The 7,916-nt window shown below is 48.3% G+C and overlaps 1 protein-coding gene across 2 annotated transcripts in view; it reads left to right on the top strand.

Annotated features, from left to right (window-relative positions):
* Positions 1 to 2,873: 2,873 nt before the first annotated feature.
* SCRN1 (secernin 1) overlaps positions 2,874 to 7,916 on the top strand; it is a 64,959-nt gene continuing 59,916 nt past the window's right edge. The window contains exon 1 of one of the 2 annotated variants that reach the window (XM_036761075.1): positions 2,874 to 3,247. The gene's annotated coding sequence lies outside the window, so the exon portion shown is untranslated. The remainder of the gene's footprint in view (positions 3,248 to 7,916) is intronic. The other variant, XM_036761076.1, reaches the window with a different exon arrangement.

Below are 7,916 nucleotides of genomic sequence, written 5' to 3'. Positions count from 1 at the left end.
CCAGGCCTGCTGAGAGGATCAAATGAGACAATATTTTTCAATCAACTAGCACAGTGCCTGGCACACAGTAGGTGCTTAATAAATGCTTGTTCCTTTCCCTTGTCCTTTTATAGATAAGCAAACAGGCCCAGAGAGGTTGGCTTTCTAAGATCATGCAGGGAGATAGTGGCAGTGTCAGCATCTGAACCCAGGTGCTCTGATTCCAAGGTCTTCATTGTGTCCAGTGTCAAGCACAATGACTTGCATTCAATCAGCCAACACACTTTATTGACTTCCTACTATGCATCAGGCTCACTGCTAGGTGCCTTTAGGAGGCTGATTGTACTGGGGTGGGCAGAGAACCAAAATAGTCATAGAGCTGGGGGAGGTGTGGTGGAACTCCATCTCCTCAGAAAACACAGAAGTGCTGATTGTCATCTCATGCAAAGCCCTGGGGATGATTAAGCAGTCCCAACACTCCAGGAAGGGAAGGAGGAGAGAGCACCTGAAGGGGAGGGTCTTCCTGACCCCCCAGCCTTCCCAGATGGGGCCAGGGGAGGGAGCTGTGCAGGTTAGAAGCCAGGGGCTATGATTCCAGCGAATGTTCCAAATTCAGTGTTCTCCTGCCTCTGACTTCAAAGCTCCCAATTTAGCACCCCCTGCATATCTCAAGAGTCAGAGGAACTTGTGACCCTGGCTGAATCACTCCATGACTCAGTTTTCTCATCTGTCCTCCAAGATTCCTCCTAGCTCTAACCTTTCAAGTTTTAGGAATACAATTTGTACACCTCTTTGACATAAAGAGAAAAGGAAGGCACGGCACCTTGAGTGCTGTTGGCTTTTAACAAATGCTCATTTTAGCTGACAAGTGATAGATGGCAATAGAGTTCTCAAGAGTCACAATTTTCTCCAGTGAATATTGTCCTAAGTGGTTTAGATTCAGCACTTAAAACAAAAACAAAACCAAAACCAGATGAGCTGTGGAACCTTCACAAGCCAAGGAAAAGAATGACGATGCTCAGGGAGGGAGTTATCTATCCTTCTATTCAGTATTGCGTTGGCTCCAAGAGGCCCAGAACATCGGAAACATGTCCACGGTCAAATTCCTCCTAGACGGGCCAGAAACGTCAAGGACAAATTTAATGTGGCCTTTAAACCTAGAAGTCTTTGAGGACATCGTAGGATTTAGGGCTAGAAAAGACCCTAGACATCATCAAAAGCCCTCGTTTTGCCACAATCAATCCTCTACTCAGCTGCCAAATGGCTATTCCTCAAACAGGGATGGGACTGTGCTTCTCCCTAGCTCAAGAATGTCTAGTGGCTTCCTATGGCCTCAAGAAGAAAGCATCGACCCCTCAGGCTGGCTTTCAAGCCCATACAGTCTGACTCTTACCTGAGTATCCAGTCCTATTTCATATTACTCCCATTCAATCCCATATATACTTCTACATAGATATGTATGTGTGTATATGTGTGTATATATACACACATATATGTGTACACACACACAGACACACACAGACACACACACACACACACACACACACACACACTCCCATACTCTCCTTTCTAGTGTTGGGGGGTGGGGTGGGGCAGGCCCTGCATCTTCCCATGGCCTGGATGTTGTATGGGCTGCCTAGAATGCTCCTTCTCTCCTTAACTTTCTTCAAAGCACAGCTCTCAGGTTACCTCCTTCAGAAGGTCTTCTTTTATTCCCCCCAAACTGGAAAGAGTGCTGTAACTGGAGCTGAGGATCCATGTTCAAATTCTCCCATTGCTGCCAGATGCCTGTGTGACCTCATCCACCCCATTTCAACTCTCTGGGCTTTGAATCTTCATCTGTAAAAGAAGATGACTTTTGAGGCCCCTTCTAGCCATAAATCTGTGTGTAATTCTTTGTATTTTATAATTTCTTGTACATACTTGACATAGTTGTGTCCTTATGCATGGCCTCTGAATTCTACAGAGTCCATAGAATGTTAAGTTCTTTGAAGGTGGGCTTTCTATCCCCAATACACATATTTAAGTTCCTGGTCTTTTGTTGTGGTTGGTGGTGGTCTTTTTCTGCCCAGTTTCTGGAAATATAGCAATGGCTAACACCTAATGTTGAATTACAGCCTGTTTTGTACGGCTGGCTCTTCTTTTAAGTCTATAATAAATTGAGTTTATAGCTCTCGAAGGTGACTTGATTCTTGTTTTTCCTCTGTCCCCCCATGCCAACTCCATTAAATGCTTTTTTCTTTTTCTACAAATTTATCACTGCTGTCTCTCTCTTCTAACTCCACCGCCACTGGCGGGGGGGTGGGGAGGTGGGGGGGTGGCGTGTGAAGAAAGAAAACCTTGCATAGAGAAGGGAACCGAATTCCCAGGTTGGCCCTCACCTAAAACAGCGTAGTTCATTCTGTGCCGGAGGTGGGATTTGAACCCAAGCCTTCTTATTCTCATGGTAGCTCACTGAGGGAAACTAAGGTTCAGTGTGGGGAACGGATTTGCCCAAGGTCACACAGGAGGGCAACAGCAGTGCCAGGATCGGAATTCAAGTTCTTTCTCTCCAAACCCATTTCTCTCTGCACCATCCCGAGTGTCTTCCGCTAGTCTCCCCATGTAGCCAGTCCAAGCAACAGGGTCCAGGGAAAGGAATCAGGAGCTCTCGCTTTCAGAGCGTTCATGAAGGTCAGAGCAACAGGCCCAGTGCTACTGCAGGGGCCTGCGGGCTATCCCCTGGAGGGCGGCACTGCCCAGGCCGGATGGGGAGCCAGAGGACTGTTCTTTAAGGGACTGCGGCTCTGGCATCCATACAGAGAGCAAACACCCGAGGGGGCTGCTTTGTCCCAGGACCCGCCCCGGCTGCTGCATCTCCCTCTCTCTTGGTGCTCCTCCCTCCCCGCCCCCGCCCCTTCCCCCCTGGCACCCAGCCGCACTGCCGCCGCTGCTCGCTAGACTGGCAGCTGACGGACGCTGGGGCCACCGAGCTGTCCCCAGCTCCTGCAGCCTCCGCCTCGGCTGGGAGGGGCTCCAGCTGTCTGGGGACCCGGGGGGCGGGGGCGGGGCGGGGGGTCTCTGGTCACGTGGGCCAGGGCCAGCTGTTACCTGGGGGTGGGGGTGGTGGGAGAGCAGAGAGTGGGGCGGGGAAGCACCCGCAGGCACTTTCTGTTACAGCCACTGCAGCCCCGGCTGCCGCAGCAGCAGCCACAGCAGCAGCAGCCGCCGCCGCCTCCGCGGAGCCCAGAGACAGACCGAGCCCAGGAGGAAGCGAGCGTCCAGCCAGGTGAGCTGGCATCACGGCCACCGCCGCCCTCAGTGCAGAGCATGTCGCGGAGGGTGCTGCCCGCCGGGCACCGAGAGGCTAGGGGCTCCTGCTCGGTTTGCTCTGAGCTGGAGCCCGAGGCGGCCCCTTTCCCTGGGATTCTCCACCCCCACCCCACCCCTTCCACCCTGGTTTTGGTCCTTAGTCACGATCACGATCGGACTGCCGTGGCTGTGTGGCTGGGTGTGCATGCTGCAGCTCCGTTAGACCCTAGAGGGGAAGAGAGACCGGACAGCCAAGCAGGGGCCCTGGGCCCTTCTTCAACCCCGTTGCCCCTCCTGCACCCCCCCCCCCTTCTCTTTTCTTCCCAAGGTACAGTTTCCCAAGTTGCATCCTTGCAGATACGTGGGCAAATGTCGCTCCGTGTGCGTGCCGTCCATCCTTCCCTTATACTCCTCCCGCATCCTTCCTGCCCTCCTTGCCCGCCCCACTGTCCTCCAGGGTGGTTGCGGGGAGAGGGCTCCCCTTCTGCATCCCCCGTCTTTAACCTTTCAGAAACACGGGGTGCAGACATCCCCTTTCCCTTTCCCTTTCCCAAGAGTTCCCGTACCTGTCTGGAGGACTCTAACATGGCTGCCTAGTCTCGCCTTACAAACCTCCTGCCCGTGCCCTTGGCCGGCCTGCCGCACACTCTGGGCTTCATTTGACGAGCTTCCCACTGGAGTCGATTTAATGAGCCCTGAGGCCATTCCCGTCGTCTACCCCTCCCCACCCCACCCCTTATCCCCCCAGAGTCCTCTAGCTGTGCTGTCGCATAGAGAGTGGGCAGCAGACATTCCTTCCCCTTCGCTTCACCTTGCGGGGCGCCTGGGGCTGGGGGCGCCTTGAAGGGCCGGCCCCAGGGCCGTGTTGCATGTTTGCCCTGGAGTGAGTGAAGGCTTCCTTCACTGCTTTGTCTTTGCATCTAAGATTCTAGCGGCAGTTTGGGAGCTGCCTGGGCCGCCTCTGCCTCCATGGAGGGGGTGATGTTTGCCGTCCTTCCAAGCCCAAGGAAGGAAAAAAGAAAAAGTTTTATGTTTCATGATTTTGAAAACGTGAGTCATACTCAGAGATGGGGTGAGCATCAATCATACCCATCTACCTTTTAACGCTCTCCTCACGCACTGGCAAAGCTGTCTCGGGGTTTGAGTCTGCATTTAGGGTTCTGCACCGTTCTTGGATTTTCTGTTTTAAATCCCGGAGCCTCGGGTACCTTTGTGCTGTGAATATGGTGACTGCCTGTGTCTATCCTGCCCAGATGATGCAGCATTTTGGGAAGAAATCTGTCTTGACAATTCAAAATGGCAGCATGCTAAATCAGTTTTTTTTTTTTTAAGAGAAAAGCCCAGTTCAACATCAATATATTTTCCATATGGTATTAAGCTTCTGATGTAACGACCAATAGCTACCCAAAGGATTCTTGCTGTATTCATCAGTGAAGTTAGAGGCCGCTTCTTGCAAAGAGGCTCGTATTTCAGGAGAGGAATAGGTTTGAGGTAGGAGGTTAAGGGTATGTATGTAGTCCGGGGGATGGAGGGTTGGACTGGAGTCTGCAGGACCAAACTCAAATCCTGCCTCAGACACTGAGTGACTCCTAGAATGTCACTAGCTACTCTCAGCCTCTGGTTTTTTTTTATTTGTACAATAGGATAATAACAGCACCTACCTCTGTCAGTCTCTGTTTCTTCATCTGGAAAAGGGGGCTAATAATGTCGTCTACTTCACAGGGCCGATTTGAGGATCCAATGAAATAACGTAACGAGTGCTCAGAGATATAGAAACGCTCATTATTGTTATTAAGTCTTTGCTGCCCTAATGTTCCCTTCCAAAGCACTAACCCTCCAATGTGGAGAGATTAGGACTGGACGGTCGAATCATCTAGAGGTCATCTACTCATTTTCCAGATAATGAAACTGAGGCCTGAAGAATGGTAATGATTTGTTCCAGGGACCAGAACAAGTATGGAACAGAGCCAGGACTGGAACTCAGGTCTTTAGACTTGGAGGCCAGTGTTCATTCTGCCACATGATGAACCTCGAAAGAGAGGCCAGGAGCTGAAGGAAGGTCTCTTCTGTGGGAGTGTGCTATGGGATTTGATAGGCCTACCTGCTTGGCTTCTTTGAATGAATAAAAAGTTGGTTGGTTTCCTGGCTTGCTGAAGAATAACTTTTGTATTAAATTTGCATACCATCTCCTCTAAGGTTTTTTCCCTTTCCTCTGTCTTTACCTTGTATGTTTTGTTTTATATATTTTGACTCCCCTATTAGAATCTAAGTACCTGGATGACAGGGATATTGTTGCTTGCCAGGCACATAGCAGATGCTTAATAAATGTTTGTTGAATAACTGATATGGGATATTTTTCAAAAAGTCTGGCTTCTTTTCTTAAGTAAGAGGTATCATTTAGGTTGGGCACCATATATTCATTCAACAAATATTTATTTAATACCTAATATATACCAGGAATTGGAATAAAAAGACCAATAGGAAACAGCCCCGGGCCTCAAGGATCTTACATTCTTTGCACCATGCACACAGGTAGAAAATGTGTACAAAGCAGGTTTTGTGTTTTTTTTTTTTGTGGGGAAGGGAGACTAATATTTGGGGGTGTCAGGAAATGCATGTAGGAGATAACATTTGAGCTGAGCCCCTAAGGGAAGTTCTGTGTTCCAAGAGTCAGAAGTGAGGAAGACGTGCCTTCCAGCCTTGGGGGGACAGCCTAGGTAAAGGGAGATGTGTCCAGGACCCATCGGATGGAAATAGAGAGTTTGTGAGGGAGAGTGATGTGAAATCAGCCTGGAGAGATAGGCTGTGGGGAGAACATAAAACGTTTTACATACCAGGCAGAGAAGCTGGCACATTAGCCTTCAGGAGCCCTGAAGTTTCTTGAGGTAGGGAGAGACATGCGCAGACCTGTGATAGTAGCACACACAGCTCTCTGAATGCAGGTGGGGTGGTTATGGTCAAGTATCATTGGACTACTTGGTAACACTTTCCTTATGGAAGAGGGATTAAAGTATCCTATTCAATAGTTCAACCCAACAAACATTTATTAAACCCGCTGCCTATTACAGCGTATGCCAGATTCTCTGCTAGGCAATGGGGCTCCAAAGACAGAACAGAAACAGTCCATCCCTGCCTTCAAATAAAAAGAGAACTTACCTTAAACTGGTGCATATGCACAATCTAAATGGATATAGGGAGGGAGCCCTAAAGGCTAGGAGGATCCATCACATTAAACAGGCATTTCTTGGATGCCCATCATGCACCGGACACTGTGCTGGGATATAACCCCGGGACTGCCTCGAGTTTGTACTTGCTTCCCTAAGTGCTTGGCAATTTGGGGGACATAGTGCTTAAAAACGTTTTTGGTACAAAGGCAAAACCTGCCCTCAAGGAGCTTATTTATGTAAAGTATTCACCTAGCAAAAGGATACCAAGAGAGACAGCACATTATAGTAGACAAAGAGACATCTAGAGGTGTGTTAGAGCCTTCTAGCTGAGGCTTCCTGGCTAAAGGACTAAGCTCTTAGTGCACTGGAGATCTCACTGCTAGTTAGAGAATAATTGTGGATCTACATTTGTGGAGGGGTTTTTTCATTAAAAATTCCCCACAGTAATAAAATATGAAAGAGAGACAGACAGAGAGAGAGAGAGACAGAGAGAGAGAGACAGACAGACAGAGAGACTGAGACAGGCAGGCAGAGAGATATACAGAGAAGAGACAGGGAAGAAGAGAGGGAGAAAGAGACCCAAAGACAGAGAGAGAAAGAAACATATAGACAGAAAGGAATGGAGAAAGACAAGATACAGAGACAGAGAGGGAGGGAGGGAGAGAGAAAGAGATCTGAAGACACAGAAGGATAAGAGTCAGACAGACATAGATGACAGGAAGACAAAATGTTGGGGATCAGAACATCTTTATAGGAAAATGCTATTTCTTTATCTTAAATTTTGGATATTTTGAGCAGTGTTCAGAATGCCTCCTTTCCTCACTTCCCTGTCTTAAAATCTTTGTGCCTTTTTCTGAGCACAGCTCAGGTACAGCCTCTTACAGAGGCCTTTACTGATTCTCTCACCTATTTCCCTCTTGAAATGATATTATCTAATGATATTATAAATGTGTTGCATGTTCCCTCCTGTAGAATATAAAATCTTGAAGGCAGGACTGGTTTGATTTTTGTCTCTGTGACATCACTAAGAGCACAATGTCTGGCACCTCATAGGAGCTTTAAAATGTTTGAATTAAATTGTATTTTACGATGTTTTTTTTTCACAGAGTTTAGTCTTTCATCTATGCATTCAAGAAAGCATTTATTAATCACCTACTATGTGCCAGGCACTGTGCCACTGCCTGCTTCAAGGTGCTTACATTTTATTGGTGGAAAACAACCCGTACACAGAGAAGCAAATACAAATGGAGACAAAGTAAATGCAGAGTCATTTTGGCAGTGCAGAGGGGAGGAGGGAACTCACAACTGGAGAAATCATGGGAGGTCTTTTGTAGGAGGTGGCATCTGAGCTGAGCCTTGGAGGAGACTGGGGAGTTTGGGAGGCAGAAAACATTCATCTTTGTCATAGCCTTTGGGGAGAGAAGAGGGTACGTTTTGAGATTTGGTAGAAGATCTTTTTCTGAGAAACTAAAAGGAAGT

The sequence above is a fragment of the Trichosurus vulpecula genome, chromosome 5 (assembly GCF_011100635.1).
Source record: "Trichosurus vulpecula isolate mTriVul1 chromosome 5, mTriVul1.pri, whole genome shotgun sequence".
Classification (NCBI taxonomy): domain Eukaryota; kingdom Metazoa; phylum Chordata; class Mammalia; order Diprotodontia; family Phalangeridae; genus Trichosurus; species Trichosurus vulpecula.
Note: the sequence above shows the minus strand (reverse complement) of the source record. Positions and strands in the feature narration are given on the sequence as shown.